Source organism: Salvelinus namaycush, chromosome 17 (genome assembly GCF_016432855.1).
Source record: "Salvelinus namaycush isolate Seneca chromosome 17, SaNama_1.0, whole genome shotgun sequence".
Classification (NCBI taxonomy): Eukaryota; Metazoa; Chordata; class Actinopteri; order Salmoniformes; family Salmonidae; genus Salvelinus; species Salvelinus namaycush.
Genome location: NC_052323.1, coordinates 37,439,013 through 37,449,515, shown reverse-complemented (window position 1 = coordinate 37,449,515; position 10,503 = coordinate 37,439,013). Strand labels below are relative to the sequence as shown.

The 10,503-nt window shown below is 47.4% G+C and overlaps 1 long non-coding RNA gene across 1 annotated transcript; it reads left to right on the top strand.

Annotated features, from left to right (window-relative positions):
- Positions 1 to 6,413: 6,413 nt before the first annotated feature.
- On the top strand, positions 6,414 to 10,232 carry LOC120062583. The gene is made up of 2 exons (XR_005478412.1): positions 6,414 to 7,023; positions 7,248 to 10,232. It is a non-coding gene; the product is annotated as an uncharacterized LOC120062583 (long non-coding RNA).
- Positions 10,233 to 10,503: the final 271 nt, after the last annotated feature.

The following is a 10,503-nucleotide window of genomic DNA, read 5'->3' as shown; positions in this document are numbered from 1 at the left end:
GAGTGATGGTCTTTTGTGATGGTATGACTGATGGTGTGATGGTATGACTGATGGGGAGTGATGGTCTTGTTGTGATGGTATGGCTGATGGGGGAGTGATGGTCTTGTTGTGATGGTATGGCTGATGGGGGAGTGATGGTCTTGTTGTGATGGTATGGCTGATGGGGAGTGATTGTATGACTGATGGGGGAGTGATGGTCTTGATGATGGTCTGGCGGCTGGGGGAGTGATGGTATGACTGATGGGGTGATGGTCTTGTTGTGATGGTATGGCTGATGGGGGTGATGGCCTTGTTGTGATGGTATGACTGATGGGGAGTGTGGTCTTGTTGTGATGGTATGACTGATGGGGGATGATGGTCTTGTTGTGATGGTATGGCTGATGGGGAGTGATGGTCTTGTTGTGATGGTATGGCTGATGGGGAGTGATGGTATGACTGATAGGGGAGTGATGGTCTTGATGTGATGGTATGGCTGATGGGGGAGTGATGGTCTTGTTGTGATGGTATGACTGATGGGGGAGTGATGGTCTTGTTGTGATGGTATGACTGATGGGGAGTGATGGTGTTGTTGTGATGGTATGACTGATGGGGAGTGATGGTCTTGTTGTGATGGTATGACTGATGGAGTGATGGTCTTGTTGTGATGGTATGGCTGATGGGGGAGTGATGGTCTTGTTGTGATGGTATGGCTGATGGGGAGTGATGGTATGACTGATGGGGGAGTGATGGTCTTGATGTGATGGTATGGCTGATGGGGGAGTGATGGTATGACTGATGGGGGAGTGATGGTCTTGTTGTGATGGTATGACTGATGGGGAGTGATGGTCTTGTTGTGATGGTATGACTGATGGGGAGTGATGGTTTGACTGATGGGGGAGTGATGGTCTTGTTGTGATGGTATGACTGATGGGAAGTGATGGTATGACTGATGGGGGAGTGATTGTATGACTGATGGGGAGTGATGGTCTTGTTGTGACGGTATGACTGATGGGGAGTGATTGTATGACTGATGGGGAGTGATGGTCTTGTTGTGATGGTATGACTGATGGGGGAGTGATGGTCTTGTTGTGATGGTATGACTGATGGGAAGTGATGGTATGACTGATGGGGGAGTGATTGTATGACTGATGGAGTGATGGTCTTGTTGTGATGGTATGACTGATGGGGAGTGATGGTCTTGTTGTGATGGTATGACTGATGGGGAGTGATGGTCTTGTTGTGATGGTATGACTGATGGGGAGTGATGGTCTTGTTGTGACGGTATGACTGATGGGGAGTGATGGTCTTTTTGTGATGGTATGACTGATGGGGAGTGATGGTATGACTGATGGGGGAGTGATGGTATGGCTGATGGGGGAGTGATGGTCTTGTTGTGATGGTATGGCTGATGGGGGAGTGATGGTATGACTGATGGGGGAGTGATGGTCTTGTTGTGATGGTATGACTGATGGGGAGTGATGGTCTTGTTGTGATGGTATGACTGATGGGGAGTGATGGTCTTGTTGTGATGGTATGACTGATGGGGAGTGATGGTATGACTGATGGGGGAGTGATGGTCTTGTTGTGATGGTATGACATGGGGGAGTGATGGTCTTGTTGTGATGGTATGACTGATGGGAAGTGATGGTATGACTGATGGGGGAGTGATTGTATGACTGATGGGGAGTGATGGTCTTGTTGTGACGGTATGACTGATGGGGAGTGATGGTCTTGTTGTGACGGTATGACTGATGGGGAGTGATGGTATGACTGATGGGGAGTGATGGTCTTGTTGTGATGGTATGACTGATGGGGAGTGATGGTCTTGTTGTGATGGTATGACTGATGGGGAGTGATGGTCTTGTTGTGATGGTATGACTGATGGGGAGTGATGGTCTTGTTGTGATGGTATGACTGATGGGGAGTGATGGTATGACTGATGGGGGAGTGATGGTCTTGTTGTGATGGTATGACTGATGGGGGAGTGATGGTCTTGTTGTGATGGTATGACTGATGGGAAGTGATGGTATGACTGATGGGGAGTGATGGTCTTGTTATGATGGTATGACTGATGGGGGAGTGATGGTCTTGTTGTGATGGTATGACTGATGGGAAGTGATGGTATGACTGATGGGGGAGTGATTGTATGACTGATGGGGAGTGATGGTCTTGTTGTGATGGTATGACTGATGGGGAGTGATGGTCTTGTTGTGATGGTATGACTGATGGGGAGTGATGGTCTTGTTGTGATGGTATGACTGATGGGGAGTGATGGTCTTGTTGTGACGGTATGACTGATGGGGAGTGATAGTCTTTTTGTGATGGTATGACTGATGGGGAGTGATGGTATGACCGATGGGGGAGTGATGGTCTTGTTGTGATGGTATGGCTGATGGGGAGTGATGGTATGACTGATGGGGAGTGATGGTCTTGATGTGATGGTATGGCTGATGGGGGAGTTATGGTATGACTGATGGGGGAGTGATGGTCTTGTTGTGATGGTATGACTGATGGGGAGTGATGGTCTTGTTGTGATGGTATGACTGATGGGGAGTGATGGTCTTTTTGTGATGGTATGACTGATGGGGATTGATGGTATGACTGATGGGGGAGTGATGGTATTGTTGTGATGGTATGGCTGATGGGGAGTGATAGTATGACTGATGGGGGAGTGATGGTATGACTGATGGGGGAGTGATGGTATGACTGATGGGGGAGTGATGGTCTTGTTGTGATGGTATGACTGATGGGGAGTGATGGTCTTGTTGTGATGGTATGACTGATGGGGAGTGATGGTCTTTTTGTGATGGTATGACTGATGGGGATTGATGGTATGACTGATGGGGGAGTGATGGTCTTGTTGTGATGGTATGGCTGATGGGGGAGTGATGGTCTTGTTGTGATGGTATGGCTGATGGGGGAGTGATGGTCTTGTTGTGATGGTATGGCTGATGGGGAGTGATGGTATGACTGATGGGGGAGTGATGGTCTTGATGTGATGGTATGGCTGATGGGGGAGTGATGGTATGACTGATGGGGGAGTGATGGTCTTGTTGTGATGGTATGGCTGATGGGGGAGTGATGGCCTTGTTGTGATGGTATGACTGATGGGGAGTGGTGGTCTTGTTGTGATGGTATGACTGATGGGGAGTGATGGTCTTGTTGTGATGGTATGGCTGATGGGGGAGTGATGGTCTTGTTGTGATGGTATGGCTGATGGGGAGTGATGGTATGACTGATAGGGGAGTGATGGTCTTGATGTGATGGTATGGCTGATGGGGGAGTGATGGTCTTGTTGTGATGGTATGACTGATGGGGGAGTGATGGTCTTGTTGTGATGGTATGACTGATGGGGAGTGATGGTGTTGTTGTGATGGTATGACTGATGGGGAGTGATGGTCTTGTTGTGATGGTATGACTGATGGGGAGTGATGGTCTTGTTGTGATGGTATGGCTGATGGGGGAGTGATGGTCTTGTTGTGATGGTATGGCTGATGGGGAGTGATGGTATGACTGATGGGGGAGTGATGGTCTTGATGTGATGGTATGGCTGATGGGGGAGTGATGGTATGACTGATGGGGGAGTGATGGTCTTGTTGTGATGGTATGACTGATGGGGAGTGATGGTCTTGTTGTGATGGTATGACTGATGGGGAGTGATGGTTTGACTGATGGGGGAGTGATGGTCTTGTTGTGATGGTATGACTGATGGGAAGTGATGGTATGACTGATGGGGGAGTGATTGTATGACTGATGGGGAGTGATGGTCTTGTTGTGACGGTATGACTGATGGGGAGTGATTGTATGACTGATGGGGAGTGATGGTCTTGTTGTGATGGTATGACTGATGGGGGAGTGATGGTCTTGTTGTGATGGTATGACTGATGGGAAGTGATGGTATGACTGATGGGGGAGTGATTGTATGACTGATGGAGTGATGGTCTTGTTGTGATGGTATGACTGATGGGGAGTGATGGTCTTGTTGTGATGGTATGACTGATGGGGAGTGATGGTCTTGTTGTGATGGTATGACTGATGGGGAGTGATGGTCTTGTTGTGACGGTATGACTGATGGGGAGTGATGGTCTTTTTGTGATGGTATGACTGATGGGGAGTGATGGTATGACTGATGGGGGAGTGATGGTATGGCTGATGGGGGAGTGATGGTCTTGTTGTGATGGTATGGCTGATGGGGGAGTGATGGTATGACTGATGGGGGAGTGATGGTCTTGTTGTGATGGTATGACTGATGGGGAGTGATGGTCTTGTTGTGATGGTATGACTGATGGGGAGTGATGGTCTTGTTGTGATGGTATGACTGATGGGGAGTGATGGTATGACTGATGGGGGAGTGATGGTCTTGTTGTGATGGTATGACATGGGGGAGTGATGGTCTTGTTGTGATGGTATGACTGATGGGAAGTGATGGTATGACTGATGGGGGAGTGATTGTATGACTGATGGGGAGTGATGGTCTTGTTGTGACGGTATGACTGATGGGGAGTGATGGTCTTGTTGTGACGGTATGACTGATGGGGAGTGATGGTATGACTGATGGGAAGTGATGGTCTTGTTGTGACGGTATGACTGATGGGGGAGTGATGGTCTTGTTGTGATGGTATGACTGATGGGAAGTGATGGTATGACTGATGGGGGAGTGATTGTATGACTGATGGAGTGATGGTCTTGTTGTGATGGTATGACTGATGGGGAGTGATGGTCTTGTTGTGATGGTATGACTGATGGGGAGTGATGGTCTTGTTGTGATGGTATGACTGATGGGGAGTGATGGTCTTGTTGTGATGGTATGACTGATGGGGAGTGATGGTCTTGTTGTGACGGTATGACTGATGGGGAGTGATGGTCTTTTTGTGATGGTATGACTGATGGGGAGTGATGGTATGACTGATGGGGGAGTGATGGTCTTGTTGTGATGGTATGGCTGATGGGGGAGTGATGGTATGACTGATGGGGGAGTGATGGTCTTGTTGTGATGGTATGACTGATGGGGAGTGATGGTCTTGTTGTGATGGTATGACTGATGGGGAGTGATGGTCTTGTTGTGATGGTATGACTGATGGGGAGTGATGGTATGACTGATGGGGGAGTGATGTTCTTGTTGTGATGGTATGACTGATGGGGAGTGATGGTCTTGTTGTGATGGTATGACTGATGGGGAGTGATGTTCTTGTTGTGACGGTATGACTGATGGGGAGTGATGGTCTTGTTGTGACGGTATGACTGATGGGGAGTGATGGTCTTGTTGTGATGGTATGACTGATGGGGAGTGATGGTATGACTGATGGGGAGTGATGGTTGTGATGGTATGACTGATGGGGAGTGATGGTTGTGATGGTATGACTGATGGGGAGTGATGGTCTTGTTGTGATGGTATGACTGATGGGGAGTGATGGTATGACTGATGGGGGAGTGATGGTCTTGTTGTGATGGTATGACTGATGGGGGAGTGATGGTCTTGTTGTGATGGTATGACTGATGGGAAGTGATGGTATGACTGATGGGTGAGTGATTGTATGACTGATGGGGAGTGATGGTCTTGTTGTGACGGTATGACTGATGGGGAGTGATGGTCTTGTTGTGACGGTATGACTGATGGGGAGTGATGGTCTTGTTGTGATGGTATGACTGATGGGAAGTGATGGTATGACTGATGGGGAGTGATGGTCTTGTTGTGATGGAATGACTGATGGGGAGTGATGGTCTTGTTGTGATGGAATGACTGATGGGGAGTGATGGTCTTGTTGTGATGGAATGACTGATGGGGAGTGATGGTCTTGTTGTGATGGTATGACTGATGGGGAGTGATGTTCTTGTTGTGACGGTATGACTGATGGGGAGTGATGGTCTTCTTGTGACGGTATGACTGATGGGAAGTGATGGTATGACTGATGGGTGAGTGATTGTATGACTGATGGGGAGTGATGGTCTTGTTGTGACGGTATGACTGATGGGGAGTGATGGTCTTGTTGTGACGGTATGACTGATGGGGAGTGATGGTCTTGTTGTGATGGTATGACTGATGGGAAGTGATGGTATGACTGATGGGGAGTGATGGTCTTGTTGTGATGGAATGACTGATGGGGAGTGATGGTCTTGTTGTGATGGAATGACTGATGGGGAGTGATGGTCTTGTTGTGATGGAATGACTGATGGGGAGTGATGGTCTTGTTGTGATGGTATGACTGATGGGGAGTGATGTTCTTGTTGTGACGGTATGACTGATGGGGAGTGATGGTATGACTGATGGGGGAGTGATGGTCTTGTTGTGATGGTATGACTGATGGGGAGTGATGGTCTTGTTGTGATGGTATGACTGATGGGAAGTGATGGTATGACTGATGGGGAGTGATGGTCTTGTTGTGATGGAATGACTGATGGGGAGTGATGGTCTTGTTGTGATGGAATGACTGATGGGGAGTGATGGTCTTGTTGTGATGGAATGACTGATGGGGAGTGATGGTCTTGTTGTGATGGTATGACTGATGGGGAGTGATGTTCTTGTTGTGACGGTATGACTGATGGGGAGTGATGGTCTTCTTGTGACGGTATGACTGATGGGGAGTGATGGTTGTGATGGTATGGCTGATGGGGAGTGATGCTTGTGATGGTATGACTGATGGGGAGTGATGGTTGTGATGGTATGACTGATGGGGAGTGATGGTTGTGATGGTATGACTGACGGGGAGTGATGGTTGTGATGGTATGGCTGATGGGGAGTGATGGTTGTGATGGTATGGCTGATGGGGAGTGATGGTTGTGATGGTATGACTGATGGGGAATGATGGTTGTGATGGTATGACTGATGGGGAGTGATGGTTGTGATGGTATGACTGATGGGGAGTGATGGTTGTGATGGTATGGCTGGTATGTTAGTGTGGACATGTTCTTCTGTGTCAGATTCCCGTTAGTGATAACGTTCATTCATCTCTGACCTCACTTTACAGGAATTCGGCCTTGCCCGGTTCAAGACCAGTGTTACAAAGACCATGAAAGGGTTTGAATACGTCCTGGCCAAAATGCAAGGTAAGATGGAGGCCGGTTGTTTTATTACGCTGTAAAATAAGGTGGGGCTATCAATTCAGTTCCTTATTATTAGCGGTACTGTGTTGTGGTGGAGCGGTAGAAACGGTACTGTGTCCCAGGTCTAAACCAGTCCCTGATTACAGGGGAGAAATGGCACCATGTTTCCTCTCCCTTCTCTAACCACCATGTTTTTTTTCTCTCTCTCCCCCCCACCCCCCTTTCAGGTGAGGCCCCCTCCAGGACCCTGGCTGAGCATGCTACAGAGAGGGCCAGGGAGACGGCTCTGGCAGCTAAAGAGAAAGCTAAAGACCTGGCCTCACAGGCTCACAAGAAACAACAGTATGTCTGAGCTGCCAGTGTAGGGTGACGTTGCCCTGATATGTTTAGGATTGGCGGAGGGGAAGCTGATCATAGAAACTTAGAAACCCAGAATGCGAGTTGCCAGTGGGAGGAAGTAGACATTGGCCCCTGTCAGTCCTGCCTTGATTCAAAGACTATTTCAAATTCATTTCAAATACTTTATCTGGGATCGATTGAGCATGCCTGGCTGGCACAATGGAACCACTCCGGGCAGGCTCGAGCAATAGCGAAATGTTTTTTTTAAACAATGTTGAATAGTATTTGAACCCAGGTCTGGTTGTCCCTAACCAGACCTGGGATCAGATCTTATTGAGCCCCCTAAAGGTTAGATTGAGGTAGGGGAATCTGATCCTAGATCTGTGGTTAGGGATGCAAAACTCCGTTAACTAAAATTACCAGGTTTTCCAGAACTTGAAAGATTACCGTAAGAAGGAAATCCGGAATCCTCTAACCAGGGTTTCTGGAAAAACTGGTAATTTTGTGACTCGAGGTGTGACAGTGATCTAGGGGATGAACCATTACAGTTAAAGCCAGTTTATGCTGAATCTGATAAAGTGGTGGAAACCATATGGAGGGTGCGATGCAATGGAGGCTCCGGAGGCATGCAGAGGCCAAATCAAGCTCCATACCGCATTGCTGTGCACCTCTCAAATGTAACAATGTGGAGGGCTCCGTATAGCTCCGCATTGACATGATTGGTTGATGGTAGGTGAGGGCGGGAGGTCCTGTATAAACACAAACTCACTTCCTCGACAACTTCCTTCACAACAGCTCCGGGAAGCCCAAAAAGTATGTTTGCTCTGACTTCTGCAGAGGCTGCATTACAGTAAAACGCTGTACTGCCGCATTACAGTAAAACGCTGTACTGCCGCATTACAGTAAAACGCTGTACTGCCGCGACACGGTAATACGCTGTACTGCCGCGACACGGTAATACGCTGTACTGCCGCGACACGGTAATACGCTGTACTGCCGCGACACAGTAATACGCTGTACTGCTGCATTACAGTAAAACGCTGTACTGCCGCATTACAGTAAAACGCTGTACTGCCGCATTACAGTAAAACGCTGTACTGCCGCATTACAGTAAAACGCTGTACTGCCGCAACACAGTAATACGCTGTACTGCCGCAACACAGTAATACGCTGTACTGCCGCAACACAGTAATACGCTGTACTGCCGCAACACAGTAATACGCTGTACTGCCGCAACACAGTGAAACGCTGTACTGCCGCAACACAGTAATACGCTGTACTGCCGCAACACAGTGAAACGCTGTACTGCCGCAACACAGTAATACGCTGTACTGCCGCAACACAGTAATACGCTGTACTGCCGCAACACAGTAATACGCTGTACTGCCGCAACACAGTAAAACGCTGTACTGCCACTGCAGACATCGGATTGACCATGCAGCACCTTTTTAGACTCTGTCTTCTAACACAAGTGTCTGGGCTGGGTCTCAACAGTCCTCACTAGCTTCCTTTCCTTGTCTCCTTTCCTTCAGTACAGTACTCTAACAGGGAGGTGAAAGCGCTGGGCTAGTTTCCATTTTACTTCCTCCACCTGTCATGGTGTTATCAGTTAGTGTGTAGATGCTTATCTGAATGAGACAAACCTGCAGAAATGAAAGGTTACATATTAGTAGCAGAAAGTGAAAGGAGATGAGAAATGGAACCCAATGAGGCTAAACGCTATAGAAGTGGTGACTGTACCTCAGAGAATATAAACGGAGTCACGAGATTGATCTTGTTGGAGGTATCGGGGACAGGACAACACCAGTCCCAGCCAGCAGGTGGTCTACTGTGTACGGTCGGTGTTGGTCGGTCTTGTCCTTTATGGTAACTAGCTAGTACAAGAGACTGGTTCATGTCTCCAGAAATGACTGTGTGACTCGAGTTGTTTTTGTGATTCTACTGAATACTGGCGTAGTCGTAGGGGGACGAGGGAGTTCCACACAGTTGGGTGAAGCTGTTCCCTAGACGCTGACATTGAGTCGGTCTTTAGCATTTTCCCAATAATGGCTAAGGTTAGGATTGGTAGAGGGGAAGCTGATCCTAGATCTGTAGGCCTAACCATCATTCCCTCCAACTCTGTGGGCTGAGTCCTAAATGGCTCCCTATATAGTGTACTACTTTTAACCAGAGACTTATGGACTCTTTTTAACCTCTTGTGCACTTGTGTCTTCTCCGTTACAGGAAGCATTTCTCCTGTCTGTTGTAATTCCTTTTACCTTCATATAGTTTTGTTTCTCACACTGTTGATGAGACTGACTACATTATCTTCAGTTACTGTAGATTTAGGCTTAACGATTTGTAAATATTTATCTTTTTTAAAATCATCTTTTGTTTTCTGCTAACTAGACTACTCAAAAAAAGCCAATCTCAAAAGAAATCTCACTGAATCTTGATTCTTCGCTACAGGTTAATTGATTTCAGTTATGGCGCTACATTTAATTTGTTTTGATTCAGAATGATAATTCATTGCTTCAAATTGAAGTTGTTACTAGTGTGATGAGGGGGGGGTGGTCCATGTTATTTTGCAGTCGTTACTTGAAAGTGATCCGCCTTGGCTAGAGGGAGAGGGCTGCTACTTGGCTAGAGGGAGAGGGCTGCTACTTGGCTAGAGGGAGAGGGCTGCTACTTGGCTAGAGGGAGAGGGCTGCTACTTGGCTAGAGGGAGAGGGCTGCTACTTGGCTAGAGGGAGAGGGCTGCTACTTGGCTCTCTCTTGACATTGTGAAAAGACAGGATTGCTGTGGATATCAATGTCTGTATGTGTGCTTGAAGAAATTAGCTTCAGAAAATGAGCCAAATTTGCTAAAAATAAATGGTATAATTACACTTAAAGACATGCTCCGGAACTTTGACTGGTATAATTACACTTAAAGACATGCTCCGGAACTTTGACTGGTATAATTACACTTAAAGACATGATCTGGAACTTTGACTGGTATAATTACACTTAAAGACATGCTCCGGAACTTTGACTGGTATAATTACACTTAAAGACATGCTCTGGAACTTTGACTGGTATAATTACACTTAAAGACATGCTCCGGAACTTTGATTGGTATAATTACACTTAAAGACATGCTCCGGAACTTTGACTGGTATAATT